Source organism: Cryptomeria japonica, chromosome 1 (genome assembly GCF_030272615.1).
Source record: "Cryptomeria japonica chromosome 1, Sugi_1.0, whole genome shotgun sequence".
In the NCBI taxonomy this organism is placed as follows: Eukaryota; Viridiplantae; Streptophyta; class Pinopsida; order Cupressales; family Cupressaceae; genus Cryptomeria; species Cryptomeria japonica.
This window is the reverse complement of record NC_081405.1, coordinates 477,410,443-477,424,105: the sequence shown is the minus strand read 5'-3', so window position 1 is coordinate 477,424,105 and position 13,663 is coordinate 477,410,443.

The window sequence follows — 13,663 nt, the reverse complement described above, 5'->3', positions numbered from 1 at the left end:
AATATCCTTTACAAACCAATATAGCCTTATTCCTTATAACTTGACCATCCTCATTCAATTTATTCCTACAAACCCATTTAGTTCCAATAACATTTTTATTTTTAGGCTGGGGAACCAAGGTCCATGTGTTATTTTTCTCAATCTGATCTAATTCTTCTTCCATAGCTTTCAACCAATATTCATCTTTACATGCCTCATTTTCTTATACCGATTCAACTTGTGAAATTAAACATACCTCATTAGTTGTCAGTCTTCTTCTTGTCATCACTCCATTTCTCTTATCCCCAATGATCTAATCTTCTGAATGATTCAATCTCACATACCTAGGAGTCTTCTGACTTTCTGTTCCTCTTCTCTGTTCTTTAGTTACTCTATTATTCTCTGATACTGCTCGAGTAACTAGTTCAACACTTTGTTCTGTTAAAGGTGCTACCAATTTAGATATAATCATTTCCACTGTTGGTTCCTTCTCATAAACTCTGATTTGACTTATGTTCAACTCATCTACTTTGACATTAGCACTCTCCACAATTCTCTGCAATCTCTTTTTATAACATCTATATGATTTGCTTTCATTAGAATAACCAAGAAATATACCTTCATCACATCTAAGATCAAATTTCCCAATGATATCATCTCTCCTGATATAATATTTACTACCAAAAATTCTGATATACTTAACTGTAGATGTATTGCCAAACCATAATTCATAAGGTGTCTTACTTGGTTTCTCCTTTGATATGTACTCTGTTGAATGTATAAACCGCCATGCTTACTACTTCTCTCCAGTAGATATGAGGTAGACTATCTTCCATCATCATTGTTCTAGCAGCATCCAAGATAGTTTTTTTCTTCCTTTCCACAACTCCATTCTGCTGAGGTGTCCGGGGAGCAGAAAATTGTCTTCTTATACCATGCTTTTCACAAAAGTTATTAAACTCATCGGATGTGAATTCTCCACCATGATTTGACCTCAAACATTTAATCTTCAATCCTGTCTTAGTTTTCACTTTAGCCTTAAATATTTTAAAATTTTCAAACGCCTCATATTTTTCCTTTAGAAAAGTAAACCACATCATTCTAGAATAATCATCAATGATTAGCATGAAATATCTATCACCCTGAAAACTTTAACTCTAGCAGGGCCACACAAATCAGTATGAATAAGTTCAAGAACATCATCCGATTTATCTTGTATACACCTAAAAGAGGTTCTGACCTATTTACCCATTTTACATTCTTTACATACCGGATTATAGGGCTTCATAATCTTAGGTATATCCCTAACTGCCTTAGTTGAGCTGATCTTCACAATGCAATCAAAATTCACATGACATAGCCTTTTATGCCATAGACAACTCTCATGAATCTGTGTAATCAAACATGTCTTCTCACCGGAGTTCAGATGAGATATATTACCTTTTGTCTATGTACCAATTGCAATCTCCAAACCAGACCTACTAATGATTTTTCATTTTCCATCTTTGAACTGTAATTGAAATCCCTTATCTACCAATTGTCCTACACTCAAAAGATTATGCCTTAAACCTTCAACATAATAAACATTGTTAATATTTTTCTTACCATCTAATGATATAATTCCTTTTCCTTTGATCATACATGCTTTGTCATCTCCAAATCTAACTAGACCGCCATCAAATTCTTGCAAATATAGAAACTTCCCTTAATCTCCAATCATATGAAGTGAAAAACCACTTTCAATTACCCATTCATGCTTGTCTTCAATTTTAGTAGCAAGTGCCTTCTCTTTAGGTTCATTCTCTTCCAATGCCGGATCATCTTCTTTGATAGCCAAGAACACCCATTCCTTCCCATTACTGGAACCACTAGTTGAATCTTCTATCGGTTCATCATCAAAATTAGTAATGCCTTCCTCATCCGCTATGTAGCATGATTTATCTATGTTTTTCTTGTACTTATACTTGTTTTGATATCCATGGTTAGGCTTAAGTGATCTTCTAACTCTTTCTTCAAATCTTGAATTCCTTTTAGGACATCTAGATGCAAAATGACCAATCTTATTACAAGCAAAACATTTAAAAGGTGCTTTTCCTTCATACTTACTTTCTACTGGTCCTTTACGTACTATTCTAGCAAATAGTGCTTCAAGTTTCTCAAACTCATCATCTTCTCTCTTCATATCTTCTAATTCCTTTGCATACAAAGCTTTCCAATCTTTCTTACCTGTTGTAGATGTAGATGCATGAAAAACAGGTTCAGACTTCACAGCTCTAGAAGGTTTAATTTTTTCAAGATCATAAGCAAATATTTTCTCAACCAGACTATCTCTGTTGACAGATGTATTAGCCATTGTTCTCAACTCATTAATAGAAGTAGCCTCCATCTTGTAAGCCAATGGTAGGGCCCTTAGGACTTTAGAAACAATTTCATCTTCACTTAGAGTTCCACGACAACATTGAATTCCCATAACAATCTCATTTACCCTTTCCATGAATGCAGTAATCCTTTCATCTTCTTCTATCTTTAGGTTTTCATATCTCACCCGGTAACCATGAAGTTTAGCAATCTTCACTATAGGGTCATCTTCATTGAGAGTCTCCAACTTATCCCATATAGCCTTTCTAGATGATTTGTCAGTTAATCCCATTATTTGCTGATCAGAAAGTGTGGGGCTTCTCTTGCTCTACAATCATTCTCAAGCTCCTTGTCCAGGTTTGCCGAAGGAGGATTGCCAGATCCCAGATTATAAGGCATGACACCATTCTATGTGATCTCCCAAATCTCCTTTCCAAGACATCTCAGATGAGTCTCCATCTATACTGTGTAATTTGTTCCATCAAGCCTCAAAATATCCCTCTAAAAGATAGCTCCAGTAGAATTGGATGAAATTGAACTGTTAGACACCATTGGATCTTCCTCAAGCGATCAAGCTTTTTGTAGAGAGGACCAAATCTTTGATACCAATTGTTAGATAGCTCAAATAACTGGAAGACAACTTAGAGGGGGGGTGGGTGAATTAGTTGTCATAGATTACAAGAATTATTAGAAATTTAAACTTTAATACCAGAACCCAAAACATTAATACCGGAATAGCAGTTAAACTAATTAAACATAAACAATAATCAAAGAATAACTACCATCCACATGACACCAAGATTTGTACGTGGAAAACCTGGTAAAGGGAAAAACCATGGTGGGAAGCCTACCCAAAGTCAGATAATACTTATGTAGTAAGTATGTGAATTACATTTGAGGGGCCTGCACTACACTTGCAGGAAGGCCAACAACATAGAGTGCACTGCTCATCACAAAAGGAGCCTCACTGACTACATACAAATCTAGACTACAATCTAGAGAAGTGTTGAACTGCAAAAGATAGAATCTCCTATGCTTGAGTACAATTTCGGTTAAGATCAATACCAAAGGACTAAATACTCTTACATAAACCCAATTCAATCTCCAACAATCGACCAAATCCTCTGCTTGAATGATATTACATTATTCACACATTACATTCCTTGACCATGACCTCTAACATAACCATGATGATCTACAATGAGACCTTACATCTATATATACAAACCCTCCACCATAAACAATTAGGTTGGTCACTAGATAATAAGCCAGTTACATATTTACAAACCATGTCAGCCTTAGACCAAACAAATAATATCCAACACATAAGACATCCCGAAAAACACATCGAGAGGTCCAATCCATATGTTACATTAAAGCTAGTCCATAACCTAGATCAACCGGGACCTAGTATAGGTCCACACCCTATAGAAATGATCTCCATCCACCAAGCCTCGAACATGATCACCAACAACATCTTGAAACTCCACTCACTAGGCCAAATTCCGATGGATGTTTCTGACGGAGAAGGTATATTGTGATCAAATTTGATTTTTTTTTTGAAAAAATGCCTGCTTTCGTCAAAATTCCGACGATAATACAACATTTGGTTTCGACAGAGAAGGAATTGGCAATGACATTTATGTTTTTTAGAAAAAGTGCCCGCATTCGTCGAAATTCCAATGACCATGGGCATTACTTAAAAAAAGAAGAAGAAATGACCACGTCATTTCATAAATCTTTCCTCTTTGTCTCGTCGACCTCTGCCATTACAAAATCCCACCTTTTCATCCCGTGGACCTCTGCCATTACAAAATCATGCCTCTTCATCCAGTGGACCTCTACCATTACAAAAGCTCTAGCTTGGATAAGTCTCCTTTGGCAAGGAACTTGTGGGTTTAATTGCTATAGGATGTAGGAATGGTCATCTATCATAGCACCTCTTTCCTTTCCTTTTGCATTTGAGCCAAAGAATGTGTTTGTCAGGGTGACCATTTCAACTATCATCGCTTCACTCTAAATTGGGCATTACAAGATCCGATTGAAGAAAAAAGGTAGGGTATAATCACCCAATTCATTGTTATACATATTCAAATATTTAGATTCAAAGTTTAAAATAGATTTATCAAACTAATTGACAATAGTAGAGATGGTGAGAGGTTTTTGTAATATGATATGATCGATTTAAAAGAAGAATTTCTTACAAGACCTTAACCCTTGAACAATCCTACAATCATGTATTAATTAAACACTGCATTTTAAATAATGAACAATATAGTAAGCCTAAAACATATTAACACTACTTTCCATATTTAAAATATATCCTAATTAAGGAGAGGGATGACCTAGACCTATGTGATTGAGTGCCATTATGTAAAATATATCCTAATTATGGATGTCGATATATATGGTTGTGATAGAAAATCCCTGCTGCAGAACTGTGAGAGCACTGTGTAGTGATCGAGTGCTATTTTTTTGTCAGTGTTTTGGAAGGGAGCATAAGTGTACCATTAGGAAGGTGGTATAAAATGGAAGCTGAGAGGTATAAAGTTATGAGGTGTGGGTTAGGATAAGATAGGGAGGTAAGTGATGAAGGATGTAATGGTGAAAGAGTAAGTTAGGATATGTTAGGGGTTTGGAAGGTAGGAAAGTAAATGGGGGGAGATAAAAGGATGTGAAGGATGGAATGAGGTTAGGTAGGTGAAGTAAAAGTACTTGTGTATGAGGTTAAGGTTTAGGATAGGATCTAGGAAAGTGAAGTAGGTTAAGATAGGGGATCTGAAAGGTAGATGGAAGGTACTAATTATAGGAAGTGAGGTAAAGGTTATGAGGTGTGGGTTAGAAAACAAGGTGTAGGAAATGGAAGGAAGGGTCATATCACTTTGAGAGTTTTCACCAAGATGAGTAGCCTAAGTATGGACCTCAAATCTTACAAGCCATGAGGATCCACTTGTAGTAGAGGAGCATATACTTGCATCTTGAGAGCTTATTAGGAGTTTGCCTTGAATTTGGGAAATACACATAGAGGAGATAGAATATTGATCAATACACATTACCTAGCCTCATCATACATAAATACAAGAGGTATAGACTATAGCAAGCACATATCATTAGCCAAAGGATCATATTCGAGAGTTGCTTCATCTCCAATCCTCTACATTTTTAAGAACCACAAATGAGGTTGAGGATAAGTCTTGGCTACTTAGCTTGGACTTATGCTTTGGGTTGCATCTATATGTGAGCAACCTAAAGGCATAATTTTCAATGCATTTTTTGAGAGGAATTGCTTCCACCTTGTGGTCCTGGGAGGATAAAATGCAACAACTCACATTGGAAACCCTCTCCAGATACCATTTTGGAGTGCTTCAAAGTTTGTTCTATTTCAAAATATTTTTGATAGAGATGCATAGATGAGTTTCAAAATTTACATAATAAGGTTTCATAGTGGCTCAACATGAGAGTTAGTTTTTGGAGTTCTTGTAGTTTGTAGATTACATTCAAGACAAGTTACTTGTCAATTATTTCATTAGGGGTGGAAAGCCCAAAATTTTAGTTTTCCTACACATGGCCAATCCAAATGACTTTAGGGTTGCTATGGAAAAGTCTCTTATGGAAAAGGAGGTACATGGGAGGACACAAGAGGCATGAGAGAAGTTTGTAACCTTGATGAAGGGACTAAAGTGTCCATAGGCCTCCCCATCCTTCAAAGGATAATTTAGACTTACTATATGATTTACAAAGAAAAACCCAATAGTATCAATATTAGGGACAAAGGTCTAGAGTATAGTAGGGACCATAGGGTAGTCACCTGTGACCATCATCGACACAAGGATATTTTAGGTATGAGAGACTATAGGGCTATTAAGCTAGGCCTTCTATGACTCAACAACCTTTTAGGGGAGAATCTAGTGTTTTTAGTAGTTAGGATCTTCTAATTATGGTGGGGCCTAGCCAACATAGGGTTATATGAGAGGCACATGTTATATAGGGTTATATGAGAGGCACATGTTATGTATATGTTAGTATCAGACAGAGAGTTCCCACAAGGTTTTAGAGTAGGTGGATACCATCCTAGGATGTCAAAGTAGATAGCTGATATGTAGGTCTTTACCCTCCCAACCACTCAACATATAACACCATGGGTCTTTACCCACCCAAACACCCAAAGGTCAAAGGAAGATTCACTGCTGCAACACTCAATTTTTGTGACAGTCTCAAGCACTTAGGACAGTCACTCCTTTCATGGCCATTCTTCTATACACAACACTCTCTAACATTAATTATGATGATAGTGTACCTCCTTAAACCTTCCACCAACACCTAATTCAATACCAAACTCTTTCCCAATCTCGCTAATGGACTAACTCAACTCACCGTGAAATTGTGATGGTCAATGCAAGGTTTAGTATAGTAGTAATTAGGATCTTCTAATTATAGTGGGGCCTAGCCAACATAGGGTTATATGAGACAGGGGTAAGTTCAACAGTGATGTGTATTAGATTGTCATCAAAGTTTCCTGTTAGTGTTACTTTGTATCAGCATTAACCACTTATTGTCATGGGAATAAACTAATAGACAACATATATACCTATCATCAACCTCCTTTTTTTTCACCAAAGGGATAAAAAATTATTAAACACAACAAGAATTATAGAGCAAGAAAGTAGATACATAACCTAAGAAGGTAGTTACAACTAAATAATCTTGAAAGAATTGCATATGAAGGGCACTATTAGAAAAGAAGTTATGTACCATGCTAGTCTATGTAGCTACTACTAATTATTGCATAGAAATAGATACGTGTTAGAATGTGTTGAAATAGTAGCTAGCTCGAATAGGACAGACCCTATAAATGTAACTTGTAATTTGGTCTGACCCTAATTGGGTGATGTAACTTGTGGTCCTATATTGAATGTAACTTGTAGATAGCGTGATGTAACTTGTGGTCCTATATTGAATGTAACTTGTAATTTGGTTTGAATGTAACCAAGGATAAATATTCAAAAAGTATAATAATTACACTAATACATATATCACTCTCATGCCTTCCTTAATTTGATATAAGGTCCCTCTATCCTGTTAATGCATGATAGCCTCGGTAAGATAAATGGTTGAATGAGAGATAAATGAAGTCTCTCATTCAATCATATATCCTATCAATAAACTATGATGAAGACTTCAAGCTATTGTTCCTTTGTTTGATCAATGATCATTCTTAAATTTGTATATATTCAACCATACTTGAAAAGTTCAATCAATGCTTAGCTAAGGATAGTCATCGGTTGTAAATCTCATAGCACAGAATACCGATTGGTATCGATTTACATTAAAACAAATGCATTCTGATTAATATCGGTTAACATATTAACTATGAACACCGATTGTTATCGAGCTTAACCAATGCACTCCAATTAATATCGGTTAATATATTAACTGTGAACATTGATTGTTATCAGGCTTAACTAATACATATCGATTAGTATCGGTTGTCTTGCATATAATAGACATGTCGATTAAGTATCAGGTGGCTTGTTAAGTGATATATACACTGATGAAATATTTGAGCATAAAAAAAATGAAATGCACTCCATACTACTGCTGCACAATATTTTGGTCGATGATATTTTTAAAATAGTAAAGGAAAGTGTATGGAATTGGCCTACTCTTCTGCTTTTCATTCCATCAAAATTTGAGTTTGATTGTCATCATTTACTTTGCCAAATTCTTCACATGTAACTCTTGAATCAATTTCCTACACCCAAAATGATAAAAATAGGTTTTCTGATGAGGGCTTTCCTAGGTCAAATACGTTTGAACATACCTTGAAGTGTGAAATATGGAAGGTTTGTATTCTTAATCTCCTGCCCATTTCTTAATTTAAAAGATGATATCTTTATTAAATATCTCCTCTATTTTTGGAGTTAGACATCTTTAGGAAAAGATCTCTTCCTCCCTCATTAAAATGATCCCTTTAGATGTAATCTAAAAATGCTTAAAATTGAACATTATACCTTGATGAATCTTTCTTGAATCCTCACATAAGGTTTTAGGATGTCATGCAGAATGGTGTGCTTTAACTTGAATTCTCCTTCAATTCTTGATGAATGCTTGATTGCTTGTTCACTTGGAATTGAATTGATTTAATAATTAAGAGATCACTTGAATTGTAGGTAAACCCCTTCAAATGACAGGGTAGGCTTCCTTTTATACATAACATATGTCTTCAAATCATTTTATCTTGATGGCTTTAAATTAAAGTACTTTCTCTTCTATCTGGTATTGGTGGAGCAGAGGTTGCATTGCATCGACCTAGGATACATATTTCCATAGATACAACACAAGTTAAATGTATCCTAGGTCGATGCAAAGCAACCTCTACTCCAGAGATCACCAAAAAATAGAGAAAGAACTTTAATTTAATGCCACCAGGATAAAAGGCTTTCAAGATAGATAAATGGTATGCAATTGTATCTATTTGGAATGCATTACCCAAACAACACAATCGATCAATTGCCTTTAAAAAGAAAGTGGTATGATGAAATATTTGGGCTTAAAATAGATGAAATGCACTCCATACTACTGCTGCACAATATTTTGGTTGATGATATTTTTAAAGTAGTAATTGAAGGTGTATGGAACTGGCCTACTCTTCTGCTTTCGTGCCATCAAAATTTGAGTTTGATTGTCATCATTTACTTTGCCAAATTCTTCACACGTAACTCCTGAATCAATTTCCTACACACAAAATGACAAAAATAGGTTTGTTGATTGGGCTTTCCTAGGTCAAATAGGTTTGAATATACCTTGAAGTGTGCAATATGGAAGGTTTGTATTCTTAATCTTCTGCCCATTTCTTAATTTAAAAGATGTCATCTTTATTAAATATCTCCTCTATTTTTGGAGGTAGACATCTTTAGGAAAAGATATCTTCCTCCCTCTTTAAAATGATCCATTTAGATGTAATATAAAAATGCTTAAAATTGAACACGATACCTTGATGAATCTTTCTTAAATCCTCACACAAGTTTTTAGGATGTCATGCAGAATGGTGTGCTTTAACTTGAATTCTCCTTCAATTATTGATGAATGCTTGATTGCTTGTTCACTTGGAATTGAATTGATTTTATAATTAAGAGATCACTTGAATTGTAGGTAAACCCCTTCAAATGACAGGGTAGGCTTCCTTTTATACCTAATATATGTCTTGAAAGCATTTTATCCTGATGGCTTTAAATTAAAGTACTTTCTCTTCAATCTGGTATTGGTGGAGCAAAGGTTGCATTGCATCGACCTAGGATACATATTTCTGTAGATACAACACAAGTTAAATGTATCCCAGGTCGATGCAGAGTAACGTTTGCTCCAAAGATCACCAAAAAATAGAGAAAGAACTTTAATTTAATGCTATCAGGATAAAAGGCTTTCAAGACAGATAAATGGTATGCAATTGTATCTATTTGGGATGCATTACCCAAACAACGCAATCGATCACTCGCCTTTGAAAAGAAAGTGGTATGATGAAATATTTGGGCATAAAATAGATGAAATGCACTCCATACTACTGCTTCACAATATTTTGGTCGATGATATTTTTAAAATAGTAAAGGAAGGTGTATGTAATTGGCCTACTCTTCTTCTTTTCATGCCATCAAAATTTGAGTTTGACTGTCATCATTTACTTTGCCAAATTCTTCACACATAACTCCTGAATCAATTTCCTACACACAAAATGATAAAAATAGGTTTGTTCATGTGGGCTTTTCTAGGTCAAATAGGTTTGAACATACCTTGAAGTGTGAAATATGGAAGGTTTGTATTCTTAATCTCCTGCCCATTTCTTAATTTAAAAGATGATATCTTTATTAAATATCTCCTCTATTTTTGGAGGTAGACATCTTTAGGAAAAGATCTCTTCCTCCCTCATTAAAATGATCCCTTTAGATGTAATCTACAAATGTTTAAAATTGAACATTATACCTTGATGAATATTTCTTGAATCCTCACATAAGGTTTTAGGATGTCATGCAGAATGGTGTGCTTTAACTTGAATTCTCCTTCAATTCTTGATGAATGCTTGATTGCTTGTTCACTTGGAATTGAATTGATTTAATAATTAAGAGATCACTTGAATTGTAGGTAAACCCCTTCAAATGACCGAGTAGGCTTCCTTTTATACATAATATATGTCTTGAAAGCATTTTATCCTGATGGCTTTAAATTAAAGTACTTTGTCTTCTATCTGGTATTAGTGGAGCAGAGGTTGCATTGCATCAACCTAGGATACATATTTCCGCAGATACAACACAAGTTAAATGTATCCCAGGTCAATGCAAAGCAACCTCTGCTCCAAAGATCACCAAAAAATAGAGAGAGAACTTTAATTTAATGCCATCAGGATAAAAGGCTTTCAAGACAGATAAATGGTATGCAATTGTATCTATTAGGATTGCATTACCCAAACAACGCAATCGATCAATCGCCTTTGAAAAGAAAGTGGTATGATGAAATATTTGGGCTTAAAATAGATTAAATGCACTCCATACTACTGCTGCACAATATTTTAGTCGATGATATTTTTAAAATAGTAAAGGAAGGTGTTTGGAATTGGCCTACTCTTCTGCTTTCATGCCATCAAAATTTGAGTTTGATTGTCATCATTTACTTTGCCAAATTCTTCACACGTAGCTCCTGAATCAATTACCTACTCACAACATGAGAAAAATAGGTTTGTTGATGGGGGCTTTCCTAGGTCAAATAGGTTTGAATATACCTTGGAGTGTGCAATATGGAAGGTTTGTATTATTAATCTCCTGCCCATTTCTTAATTTAAAAGATGATATCTTTATTAAATATCTCCTCTATTTTTGGAGGTAGACATCTTTAGGAAAAGATCTCTTCCTTCCTCTTTAAAGCGATCCATTTAGATGTAATCTAAAAATGCTTAAAATTGAACATGATACCTTGATGGATCTTTCTTGAATCCTCACACAAGGTTTTAGGATGTCATGCAGAATGGTGTGCTTTAACTTGAATTCTCCTTCAATTCTTGATGAATGCTTGATTGCTTGTTCACTTGGAATTGAATTGATTTTATAATTAAGAGATCACTTGAATTATAGGTAAACCCCTTCAAATGATAGGTTAGGCTTCCTTTTATACCTAATGTATGTCTTGAAAGCATTTTATCATGATGACTTTTAATTAAAGTACTTTCTCTTCTATCTGGTATTGGTGTAGCAGAGGTTGCATTGCATTGACCTAGGATACATATTTCCGCAGATACAACACAAGTTAAATGTATCCCAGGTCGATGCAAAGCAACCTCTACTCTAGAGATCACCAGAAAATAGAGAAAGAACTTTAATTTAATGCCATCAAGATAAAAGGTTTTCAAGATAGGTAAATGGTATGCAACTGTATCTATTTGGAATGGATTACCCAAACAACGCAATCGATCAGTCACGTTTGAAAAGAAAGTGGTATGATGAAATTTTTGGGCATAAAATAGATGAAATGCACTCCATACTACTGCTACACAATATTTTAGTCGATGATATTTTTAAAATAGTAAAGGAAGGTGTATGGAATTGGCCTGCTCTTCTGCTTTTGATGCCATCAAAATTTGAGTTTGATTTTCATCATTTATTTTGCCAAATTCTTCACACGTAACTTCTGAATCAATTTCCTACACACAAAATGACAAAAATAGGTTTGTTGATGGGGATTTCCTAGGTCAAATAGGTTTGAATATACCTTGAAGTGTGCAATATGGAAGGTTTGTATTCTTAATCTCCTACCCATTTCCTAATTTAAAAGATGATATCTTTATTAAATATCTCCTTTAGTTTTGGAGGTAATTTAATGTTCTTTCATATTTTTGTATAGATTCTTTATAATAGCCTATTATAGTGATTTGTTCGATTATGGATAATGTTGTGGGTCAGATGGCTTTTCCATCAGTGCATGAAAGGATTGCATGAGTTCTACAGTTAAAAATTGCATAAAACATTTGTAATTTATTTGATTCAGTGTATTTGAAGAAAACGTTTATCAATGATGTTTCCTTTCTCCAAGAATTGGATCTAGGATCTTTCCCTTAGATAATATGTAATATCTAATGACTAAATATATTCTTTACAAATGCTTATTTTATTTTATTATCATCTGAGTGTGAATTATAATTTATATCTGTGCGGTAGTAGAAGATACAAGCTGAAGACTCGTGCACATGTAAATTTCATAAAAGAAAGCAAGAAAGCATTATCTTGAATGACATGGAAACAAGCTCATCAGCTGCCTAGAAGAGAGAAATTGGAGAAAAGAAGAGGACAATGTTAAAGGGTGATAAATACATAGAGAGTAGTATGCAATACAAACAAACAATGTCTAGAGTGTGTGATGTGACGTCTCTAATTTATGTCCAGAGGGAGTAACTGATTTTGGAGTTCCCAGGAAACCTATTGGGCCATACTTGGAGGAAATCAATGTGTTCATGCAAGGGCCACCTTTTTTATATTATGAGAATGATGCTTTTGCATTGAAGGATATTTGGAAGGCAATATCCAACAATTTCTATAGTGTGGAACCAGAGTTGGTGGACTCGAAGTAATTTTTGGCTTCCAGAAGACCAAGAGGTTATGTACACAATCTCACAATAGAAGTGCAATTTCAAGCATTACCTCTCCCCCCCATGACTATTCAGGAAGAACTTCCTCAAACAAAGGACTATTGGCCTCCATGGGATCAAAGAAAAAATTTGAATTGCTAGATTGTAGACGATGTGGTGGTGTCCTTCGTGAAGAACTCTGCACTATATTTAAAAATTCATGAGGGAAACTACAAGATAGTGAATAGAAATACATTCTTGAAAAGTGGGAAGAATGGATCTTAGTTTTGGGTGGGGCTAGGTTAGGTGGCTCCTCTAGAGGTTGACGAGATAGAAATAATATTAGGATTTGAAAAAGATCACACCCATGGAACTTCATGTGCGACTAATAGATTGCACTATTTGGGTAATGCATTCCAAATAGATATAGTATCCAAACAACGCAATTGATCAGTCACACATGAAGTTCCACAAGTGTGATCTTTTTCAAATCCTAATATTATTTCTATCTCGTCAACCTCTAGAGGAGCCACCTGACCTAGCCCCACCCAAACCAAGATCCATTCTTCCCACTTTTCAAGAATGTATTTCTATTCATTATCTTGTAGTTTCCCTCATGAATTTTCAATTATAGTGCAGAGTTCTTCATGAAAGACACCACCACATCGTCCACAGTCTAGCAATTCAATTTTTTTCTTTCATCCCATGGAGGCCAATAGT